Below are 11,660 nucleotides of genomic sequence, written 5' to 3' on the forward strand. Positions count from 1 at the left end.
GGGGGTGCTGGTGTTGCTCTGGAGGACAGTGATCATGAGGGTGCTGGTGTTGCCCTGGAGGACAGTGCTCCTGGGGGTGCTAGTGTTGCTCTGGAGGACAGTGCTCCTGAGGGTGCTGGTGTTGCTCTGGAGGACAGTGGTCCTGAGGGTGCTGGTGTTGCTCTGGAGGACAGTGCTCCTGAGGGTGCTGGTGTTGCTCTGGAGAACAGTGCTCCTGAGGGTGCTGGTGTTGCTCTGGAGAACAGTGCTCCTGAGGGTCCTGGTGTTGCTCTGGAGAACAGTGCTCCTGAGGGTGCTGGTGTTGCTCTGGAGAACAGTGCTCCTGAGGGTGCTGGTGTTGCTCTAGAGAACAGTGCTCCTGAGGGTGCTGGTGTTGCTCTGGAGAACAGTGCTCCTGAGGGTGCTGGTGTTGCCCTGGAGAACAGTGCTCCTGAGGGTGCTGGTGTTGCTCTGGAGAACAGTGCTCCTGAGGGTGCTGGTGTTGCTCTGGAGAACAGTGCTCCTGAGGGTGCTTGTGGTGCTCTGGAGAACAGTGCTCCTGAGGGTCCTGGTGTTGCTCTGGAGAACAGTGCTCCTGAGGGTGCTGGTGTTGCTCTGGAGAACAGTGCTCCTGAGGGTGCTGGTGTTGCTCTAGAGAACAGTGCTCCTGAGGGTGCTGGTGTTGCTCTGGAGGACAGTGATCATGAGGGTGCTGGTGTTGCTCTCGAGAACAGTGCTCCTGAGGGTCCTGGTGTTGCCCTGGAGAACAGTGCTCCTGAGGGTGCTGGTGTTGCCCTGGAGAACAGTGCTCCTGAGGGTGCTGGTGTTGCTCTGGAGAACAGTGCTCCTGAGGGTGCTGGTGTTGCTCTGGAGAACAGTGCTCCTGAGGGTGCTGGTGTTGCTCTGGAGAACAGTGCTCCTGAGGGTGCTGGTGTTGCTCTGGAAAACAGTGCTCCTGAGGGTGCTTGTGGTGCTCTGGAGAACAGTGCTCCTGAGGGTGCTGGTGTTGCTCTGGAGAACAGTGCTCCTGAGGGTGCTGGTGTTGCTCTGGAGAACAGTGCTCCTGAGGGTGCTGGTGTTGCTCTGGAGAACAGTGCTCCTGAGGGTGCTGGTGTTGCTCTGGAGAACAGTGCTCCTGAGGGTGCTGGTGTTGCTCTGGAGAACAGTGCTCCTGAGGGTGCTTGTGGTGCTCTGGAGAACAGTGCTCCTGAGGGTCCTGGTGTTGCTCTGGAGAACAGTGCTCCTGAGGGTGCTGGTGTTGCTCTGGAGAACAGTGCTCCTGAGGGTGCTGGTATTGCTCTGGAGAACAGTGCTCCTGAGGGTCCTGGTGTTGCTCTGGAGAACAGTGCTCCTGAGGGTGCTGGTGTTGCTCTGGAGAACAGTGCTCCTGAGGGTGCTGGTGTTGCTCTGGAGAACAGTGCTCCTGAGGGTCCTGGTGTTGCTCTGGAGAACAGTGCTCCTGAGGGTGCTGGTGTTGCTCTGGAGAACAGTGCTCCTGAGGGTGCTGGTGTTGCTCTGGAGAACAGTGCTCCTGAGGGTCCTGGTGTTGCTCTGGAGAACAGTGCTCCTGAGGGTGCTGGTGTTGCTCTGGAGAACAGTGCTCCTGAGGGTCCTGGTGTTGCTCTGGAGAACAGTGCTCCTGAGGGTGCTGGTGTTGCTCTGGAGAACAGTGCTCCTGAGGGTGCTGGTGTTGCTCTGGAGAACAGTGCTCCTGAGGGTCCTGGTGTTGCCCTGGAGGACAGTGCTCCTGAGGGTGCTGGTGTTGCTCTGGAGAACAGTGCTCCTGAGGGTCCTGGTGTTGCCCTGGAGAACAGTGCTCCTGAGGGTCCTGGTGTTGCCCTGGAGGACAGTGCTCCTGAGGGTCCTGGTGTTGCCCTGGAGGACAGTGGTCTAAAAGTTAGTTTAAGTTTAATATGTTTTTTATGCACCCCATACCCATCCTGTGGGCGGTAGTTAAAAGATTACAGAGGTACATAATGGGTCCAGGGACTGGGCCTCAAAGTTTTGATAGCTGAGCAAGTTACAGAGGTAATGAATTCACAATTTACAAAGGTAATGAACTCACAATTTACAAAGGTATTGAACTCCAGGTAGGTCTAGTCACAATCATGACAAGTTACAAAGGTTTGTAGATGAATGGTTCAGAGAACCGACATGTTGATAAATTAGACACATGTGCAACTCTTGGGTATCTTTATTGAGGAAACGTTTCGCCACACAGTGGCTTCATCAGTCCATACAAAGGAGAATCTTGAAGAACAGGAGGAGAATGAGGTAATCAGTCCCTCAACCTAGAGTCGATGTGGTCAGTCCATCAATCTAGAATAGAAAACGGCATACGTGCTGAGAAGGAGCTTATAAACCGTTGGCAGGAGAGGTGCAGCAGTCATAGGTGGTGTAACATTTGTTCAATGTTGAAGTAGGTCGTGCCCAAGAATTAGGCAAGCGAAGAATTCCCAAGTTACAAAGGTATTTACAGATTACAGAGGTACACAATGGGTCCAGGGACCGGGCTCCAAAGTTTTGATGGCTGAACTAGGTACAAGGTAATGAACTCACAAGTTACAAAGGTAATGAACTCACAAGTTACAAAGGTAATGAATACTGTAAGAATGGTTACTTACGTTTATACATGGCTGCAATCATGAACAAATTTTAGAGTAATGAGCAATTCACACTTCCACATCCGGTCACAACTGTAGTGAGTTATTGGTGCAAATATTGATTGCTGAGTCTCTCTCTCTCACACACACACACAAACACATACAAATTCATACACACACACACATAAACACACACACACACACACAAACACACACACACACACACACACACACACACACACACACACACACACACACACACACACACACACACACACACACACACACACATTCAAGACACTGTACACCGTGTATGTCAGACCCACACTGGAGTATGCAGCACCTGTTTGGAACCCGCACTTGATAAAGCACGTCAAGAAACTAGAGAAAGTACAAAGGTTTGCAACAAGGTTAGTTCCAGAGCTAAGGGGAATGTCCTATGAAGAAAGATTAAGGGAAATCGGCCTGACGACACTGGAGGACAGGAGGGTCATTGGAGACATGATAACGACATATAAAATACTGCGTGGAATAGACAAGGTGGACAAAGACAGGATGTTCCAGGGAGGGGACACAGAAACAAGAGGCCACAATTGGAAGTTGAAGACACAAATGAGTCAGAGAGATAGTAGGAAGTATTTCTTCAGTCATAGAGTTGTAAGGCAGTGGAATAGCCTAGAAAATGACGTAGTGGAGGCAGGAACCATACACAGTTTTAAGACGAGGTTTGATAAAGCTCATGGAGCGGGGAGAGAGAGGGCCTAGTAGCAACCGGTGAAGAGGCGGGGCCAGGAGCTAGGACTCGACCCCTGCAACCACAAATAGGTGAGTACAAATAGGTGAGTACACACACACCATACACAGTTTTAAGACGAGGTTTGATAAAGCTCATGGAGCGGGAAGAGAGAGGGCCCAGTAGCAACCGGTGAAGAGGCGGGGCCAGGAGCTAAGACTCGACCCCTGCAACCACAAATAGGTGAGTACAAATAGGTGAGTACACACACACACACACACACACACATGCACACATGTGGTAATGCTTTATTTACAGCTAGCAAAGTCAGGGTATTTCTCCAGAATGGTCTGTAATATACCACTGTGGATAAAATACTTAGCCATTTCTTGAACACTTCTGAGTGAGTTGTTTCTAAATTCATTAATTTTATCGCACTCCAGTACATAATAACGCAGGATGTGACAATAGTCCATCTGGCAAAGTTTACATTTCGTTTGGTCTACATCTGGTGGTGGTGATTTAACCTGCCAAAGATACTTGTAACCCAGCCGGAGCCGGGCGGTAGTGACATCCAAGAGTCTGCTTATTTTGTTGGATGCACCATAGACATGTGGCTCCTCCTGCATGATAGAATGATGATAGATGGACTCACTGGTGTCAATCTCCCTGAGCCTTAAGTCCATAAAATTCAGTTGAAGTTCTTTTCGTTTTATTGTTCTCAAACTACTACCTGACAAGCCAAGATTGTAATCTACTCCCTCTTTGAAAGCATACAGCTTAGCCAATTTATCAGTTCTATCATGCATCTGAAGACCAATGTGAGATGGAATCCACAGCATGTGCACTCTGACTCCACTGTCCACAATCCTACCATACCTGTGTCTGGCTTCTGACACAAGCATGCCACAATTTATGCTTAATGAGTTGAGAGCATTTATGGATGACAGAGAATCAGTTACAATTAAACTGTCAATCTTTGATACATAGATGCATTTCAGTGCAAGGAGTATGGCAAACAGTTCTGTCTGAAGGGTAGAGGCCCAATTATTGATGCGTGCTCCAATTTCTAAAAGGAGATAGTACTTTTCTCCCATCCTATTCCTCATCCTCATATATATGACTGCATATAGTAACCTGATCATTTTATTATATTATACTTTGTAATCCTGTAGTTTTGTACAACTATAATGCTTCATATTTGTAATGTTCAAATTTCATTGTTTAAAAAACTCATTTGTGCTTCATGTTCTAATTTGTTTACTGTAATTTTTACCACTGAATCTATCGTTGCTTAGTTAATCTTAAGTTAATTTTAAGCCTGCCCATAATGCTCTACAATACAATTGGCTTTTGGCATGTACACCCAACTACTATAGTTCCTTGTACAACTATTTATCATGTCCAAATAAACTATTATTATTATCAATATTATTATTATTATTGTTATTATTATTATTATTATTATTATTATTGCTGTTATTGATATTTAGACAGAGATTTAAGCCATAGCTCCGTGTCTTCCTTGGCGGATGACACCTAAATTTTCCTCCTTCAAAGACACCGCAAGACTCCAAGCGGACATAAACCAAATTTTCAAATGGGCCACTCAAAACAATGTGAAGTTCAATGAAGAGAAATTTCTACTACTCAGATATGGAGAAATTTATTAAATTAAAACTGTATCAGGATATACAACAAATTATAACCATGCAACAGAGCAAAAAAGTAACGTGAAGGACCTGGGAGTGATAGTGCCACAGGATCTCCCCGTGAAAAATTATTGGATGGATAATGAGAACCTTCAAAACTTGGGATGCCAAGCTCTGGACGATTCTCTTCAAATCGCTTATTCTCTCTACGCTGGAATACTACTGTTCACTAACTGCCTCCTTCAAGGCAGGCAAAATTAATGTCCTGGAGAGTGTACGAAGACCTCTCACCGCACACAAGTATGGGAACGGCTGAAATTCCTTGATTTGTTTTCCCTGGAATACAGGTGAGAGAGATACATGATAATATACACTAGGAAAATCCTAGAGGGTTTAGTACCAAACTTGCACACGAAAATCACTCCCTGTGAAAGCAAAAGACTCGGCAGGAGATGCAACATTCCCCCAATGAAAAGCAAGGGCTCGACGAATACACTGAAAGACAAGACAAAAGTGTCAGGGGCCCAAGACTGTTGAACTGCCTCCCAGCATACATAAGGGGGATTACCAATAGATCCCTGGCTGTCTTTAAGAAGGCACTGGACAGGCACAGTACCTGACCAGCCGTGCTGTGGTTTGTACGTCATTTTATGTGTGGCCAGCAGCAACAGCCTGGTTGATCAGACCCCAATCCACCAAGAGGCCTGGTTTCAGACCGGACCAAGGGGGAGTTGGCCCCCAAAGCACCATCCTCTTTTCTCCATCTCCAACAGAATTGCTATTTTGTATCTCTGGATCTTGTATATCTTGGTCTTCACTTGTTTCATCAGTACCAGGACCACTATTATCATCTGGTGCACTCTCTTGAATTTCTATATATTTGGAGGCACTATCTTCCAAGACTGCACCAGAGGTGACTGCTCCAGCTGACCCACTCTCTTTACTTTCCCAACTTCCATAAAAAGATTGTCAATTTTTTCAAAGATATTATTTTGTTGGTGTTTTTGACTTTCAGTATAAATGAAATTTGCTCTCACTGCCTCATGTCGCTTTGGCTGACCCAAAGCCATTTCCCTGTTTTAATATCATTTGTGGTATATTGATGGATATTTGCACATGAGCCATGACCCCATTTTTTTGCAGAAATTACATGCTACCCAAGCGACACTTGGTACTAAATCTGTAGCAGACATAGGTTTTTATGGCGGTAATTTTTTCATTGTTGGATAGCTGGTGTAAAAGTCTACTAAAAATATTTTTGACACGAAAAGTTTACTGGTAAAATATTTGACTTGCATGTTGAGTGAACTGGTGACCATTATGTGCCTCTGTAATGTTGGGGTATAGTCCCTGGACTCATTATGTACCTATGTAATCTTTTGATTACTGTGCACAGGATGATGGCCATAGAGTGCATAATAAAAATATTAAACAAGTAAAAAGAGTGGGTGAGAATTCCTCCATAAACAACTTCAAAATAGAGAATAATTGAAAAGTTGGGTTGTTTGAGTGTGCATAGTCAAGTACAGATGAGATGAAATGTTTGGAAGTTAATGTAATGAATGAAAAGAGGTTGGATGTTCTAACACTTATAAATATGACTCTCACTGCAGGTTATTGTACTGTGTTGTGAAGACATTTTGTCCATTAGTGACTCTACGAGTTGATGAAAAACCCTGATGGACGAAATTGTAAGTCTTATCTACAAACAAAGAAAGCTAAGTTTGGCTGGCTATTCCAGCCAGCCAAACAAGGAGAATTGTTAAAGACAAGTAAATACTTCTAGTAGTTATAGACCAGCTAGTTAGGAGAGTTGAAAAATGTTGCAAATGGCCACCACCAAGAAAATCTGTGTAGTCTGCAGGAAGGGTAACTGACGAAATCATGCCTGGATTGCTTACAATCTCTGTGGTAAATGGTCCCATGGGTTGTGCAGGAATTTTAAACCAGCGACCACGTCGTTTGGGTCTGCCCAAACGAGATACTCCTGTATGAGAAAATTGCATCTATACTAAAAGACAAGAACACCAATAAAAGATCCTTCTTGAAAGACATGTCAGCATGGTATGACAGCTAGGACGGGGCTGTCTTGGACGACAGTGCTCCTGAGGGTGCTAGTGTTGTCCTGGATGACAGTGCACCAATAAGAGATAGTGGCCCTGGTGATGAAACAGGTAAGAACAATCCTATTCAATTTACAGAGGTACAAAATAGTGATATGCTGAAGATGGAATAAATGGGGATGATGCCTCAAGGAACAGTGTTCACACATTACCAGCAAAACCTGTGGATATACTGATGTCCATACAGGGGCGATTGGCAGAGAGGAAACAGAAAAAATGCATCAGCAGCGAATGTAGCTACAAAAAATCCTAGCAAACAAAATTCCAATCTATGCAAATTCTATACCTTGGGTATCTGCAGGCATGGTATATCTGGTAAAACAGGTGGGACATGCACCTTTGACCATCCCAAAAAATGCCGCACTCACGTGACAACAGGACAGTGGAACTCCCTGTAACTTATTTCATCCAGAAATGTGTCACTCATCACTCCATGAAAGAAAATGCTATAACGCATACACCCAGGCACATCATATAAAGGAGACAAGAAGACACAGACCAGCGAGTCTATGAGAAACAAAAGAGAGGAGCCATAACCTCTCCAGAGAATGAGGTTTCTTAGGGCCAGGAGGAAAAAAAGACTGGCAAGAAATGACAGTAATCTTACAACAACTGAAAAAGCTTCTGGAGCAGAGGCACAGTCATTGGGCTCCACTCCAGAACAACAAATATTAGAGCCAGCAAATAAAACCAATCTAAATTCAATCAATACCATGACATTTGTCTTTGCAAACATACAGGGTCTAAAGCCGTCAACAAACAACAAAATTCCTTACATCAAGGGACTGCTCATGGAGTCAAATGCAATGTGTGAAGCATTCACAGAGACCCACATAAAGGATCATTTTGACAACGAAACATGGATCCCAGGTTATAACCTATTCAGATGCGATAGACTAAACAGGCAACAAGTGGGGGTTGGCCTGTATGTCACAGAGTCGCTCATTTGCTCAGAACTACTAAACACATCAGCTGATGTAGTTGAAGTTTTGGCAGTAAAGATTGAAAACCAAAACCTTGTCATTGAGGTTGTATACAAGCCTCCGGATGCAACTTCCCAGCAATTCCACGAACAGCTTTTGAAAAATGATCACTGTCTAGAAAATCTCCCAACTCCTGCCCCAAACACCTTGCTGCTGGGGGATTTTAACTTGAGACACCTAAAATAGAGTAGTGTAGCAAATAATATTTTAGCAGAGATCACTCCTGGAGGCAGCTCAAATGAAAATTCACACATACACGAGCTATTAAATCTCTGCACCAAATTCACCTTGTGATAAATGGTTTAAAAATGACAAGTTGAAGATTGAGACACTTATGCAACATATGGGAATCTTTACTGAAGAACCGTTTCGCCACACAGTGACTTCATTAGTCCAATACAAAATAGAGAGGTGTAAGGAGAGGAGGAGTTTGAGGTAATCAGTCCCTCAGCCTGGAGTCGATGTGTTCAGTCTTGTAGAAAGTACAGCATATGGCCGTAGTCAGGTGAGGCGAAGCAGGAGGAGGCGGGGTCATAATGGTACCATCCACTAGTCGAAGGTCTTCGTCCAAAGGTTGGACAATTGGTGAAGAATTCTTTGTATCAAGATCCCATGATGTTGCAGTGTCTGACAGGATTGTAGATGAATGGTTCACAGAACCGACAAGTTGATAAATTAGACACATGTGCAACTCTTGGGTATCTTTATTGAGGAAACGTTTCGCCACACAGTGGCTTCATCAGTCCATACAAAGGAGAACGGTGAAGAACATGAGGAGTTTGAGGTAATCAGTCCATCAGTCTTTAAAAGAATACAGCATGAGTGAAGAAGTAGCTTATATACTGTAGGCAGGAGAGGTGCAGCAGTCGTAGGTGGTGTCACATTTGTCCAATATGGAAGTAGGTCGTGCCCAAGGTCGTGCCCAAGGTCGTGCCCAAGGTCGTGCCCAAGGTCGTGCCCAAGGTCGTGCCCAAGGTCGTGCCCAAGGTCGTGCCCAAGGGTTAGGCAAGTGAAGATTTCCCGAGTATTATATTGTGCCTTCTGTATATAAGCCACAGAGCCATTCATCTATAAAACACGGAGTGCATTAAAACACGGAGTGCATTAAAACACGGAGTGCATTAAAACATGGAGTGCATTAAAACACGAAGTTCATTAAAACACGGAGTGCATTAAAACATGGAGTGCATTAAAACACGAAGTTCATTAAAACACGGAGTGCATTAAAACACGGAGTTCATTAAAACACGAAGTTCATTAAAACACGGAGTGCATTAAAACATGGAGTGCATTAAAACACGAAGTTCATTAAAACACGGAGTGCATTAAAACACGGAGTTCATTAAAACACGAAGTTCATTAAAACACGGAGTGCATTAAAACATGGAGTGCATTAAAACACGAAGTTCATTAAAACACGGAGTGCATTAAAACATGGAGTGCATTAAAACACGAAGTTCATTAAAACACGAAGTTCATTAAAACACGGAGTGCATTAAAACATGGAGTGCATTAAAACACGAAGTTCATTAAAACACGGAGTGCATTAAAACACGGAGTTCATTAAAACACGAAGTTCATTAAAACACGGAGTGCATTAAAACACGGAGTGCATTAAAACACGAAGTTCATTAAAACACGGAGTTCATTGAAACACGGAGTTCATTAAAACACGGAGTTCATTGAAACACGGAGTTCATTAAAACACGAAGTTCATTAAAACACGGAGTGCATTAAAACACGGAGTGCATTAAAACACGAAGTTCATTAAAACACGGAGTGCATTAAAACACGGAGTGCATTAAAACACGAAGTTCATTAAAACACGGAGTGCATTAAAACATGGAGTGCATTAAAACACGAAGTTCATTAAAACACGGAGTGCATTAAAACACGGAGTGCATTAAAACACGAAGTTCATTAAAACACGGAGTGCATTAAAACACGGAGTGCATTAAAACACGAAGTTCATTAAAACACGGAGTTCATTGAAACACGGAGTTCATTAAAACACGGAGTTCATTGAAACACGGAGTTCATTAAAACACGAAGTTCATTAAAACACGGAGTTCATTGAAACACGGAGTTCATTGAAACACGAAGTTCATTAAAACACGGAGTGCGTTAAAACACTGAGTTCATTAAAACGCGGAGTTCATTAAAACACCTAGTTCATTAAAACACGGAGTTCATTAAAACACGGAGTTCATTAAAACACGGAGTTCATTAAAACACGGAGTTCATTAAAACACGAAGTTCATTAAAACACGGAGTTCATTAAAACACTGAGTGCATTAAAACACGGAGTTCATTAAAACACCTAGTTCATTAAAACACGAAGTTCATTAAAACACGGAGTGCATTAAAACACGAAGTTCATTAAAACACCTAGTTCATTAAAACACGAAGTTCATTAAAACACGGAGTGCATTTAAACACGGAGTGCATTAAAACACGAAGTTCATTAAAACACCTAGTTCATTAAAACACGGAGTTCGTTAAAACACGGAGTTCATTAAAACACGGAGTGCATTAAAACACGGAGTTCATTAAAACACAGAGTTCGTTAAAACACGGAGTTCATTAAAACACGGAGTTCATTAAAACACGAAGTTCATTAAAACACGAAGTTCATTAAAACACGAAGTTCATTAAAACACGAAGTTCATTAAAACACGGAGTTCATTAAAACACGGAGTGCATTAAAACACGGAGTTCATTAAAACACAGAGTTCGTTAAAACACGGAGTTCATTAAAACACGGAGTTCATTAAAACACGAAGTTCATTAAAACACGAAGTTCATTAAAACACGGAGTTCATTAAAACACGGAGTTCGTTAAAACACGAAGTTCATTAAAACACGGAGTTCGTTAAAGCACGAAGTTCATTAAAACACTGAGCTCCTTCACACACAAACCAGACAACATGGACGGTGTTATTCCTTACAGTTCGACTCCAACTTTCATTTTTACTACTCAATTATATACCTGGAGAGAGTTTACCTGGAGAGAGTTCCGGGGGTCAACGCCCCCGCCGCCCGGTCTGTGACCAGGCCTCCTGGTGGATCACAGCCTGATCAATATAAATGCAATGATATGCAATATAAAGACAATAAAAATAACATGCTATGACCCAAGAACTAAACATGTACATCCTTGTGGGTTTAGCACTTAGTTTTGATTATAATTATAATATGTACCAAGTAGAACAATAAATGTGTACGAATGGTATATAATACCGACAAGATGAGATTAAGACACATGTGCAACATCTGGGTATCTTTATTGTAGACGTTTCGCCATCCAGTGGCTTTATCAATACAAATTCTAGGACATAACTTGAAGACAGTAGAACTATGTACAGAAGATGAGGTAATCAGTCCCTCAACCTAGGAGTAGGTGCGAACAGCACCATAGTCGTGGAGATTCTGAAGCAGAAGAAAGAATCCTGGCGCTTATATAGTAACGTCAGGTGTAGCAGACGAGGGCATATTCACTGGTAGGCGGGATTCCCCAGTGGAAGTAGGTCCTTCCCAAAGAGATGGGTTAGTTGTAGTAGTAGTTGTCGTAGTCGTGAAGGTTATGT

This window comes from Cherax quadricarinatus, chromosome 44 (genome assembly GCF_038502225.1).
Source record: "Cherax quadricarinatus isolate ZL_2023a chromosome 44, ASM3850222v1, whole genome shotgun sequence".
NCBI classification, from domain to species: Eukaryota; Metazoa; Arthropoda; class Malacostraca; order Decapoda; family Parastacidae; genus Cherax; species Cherax quadricarinatus.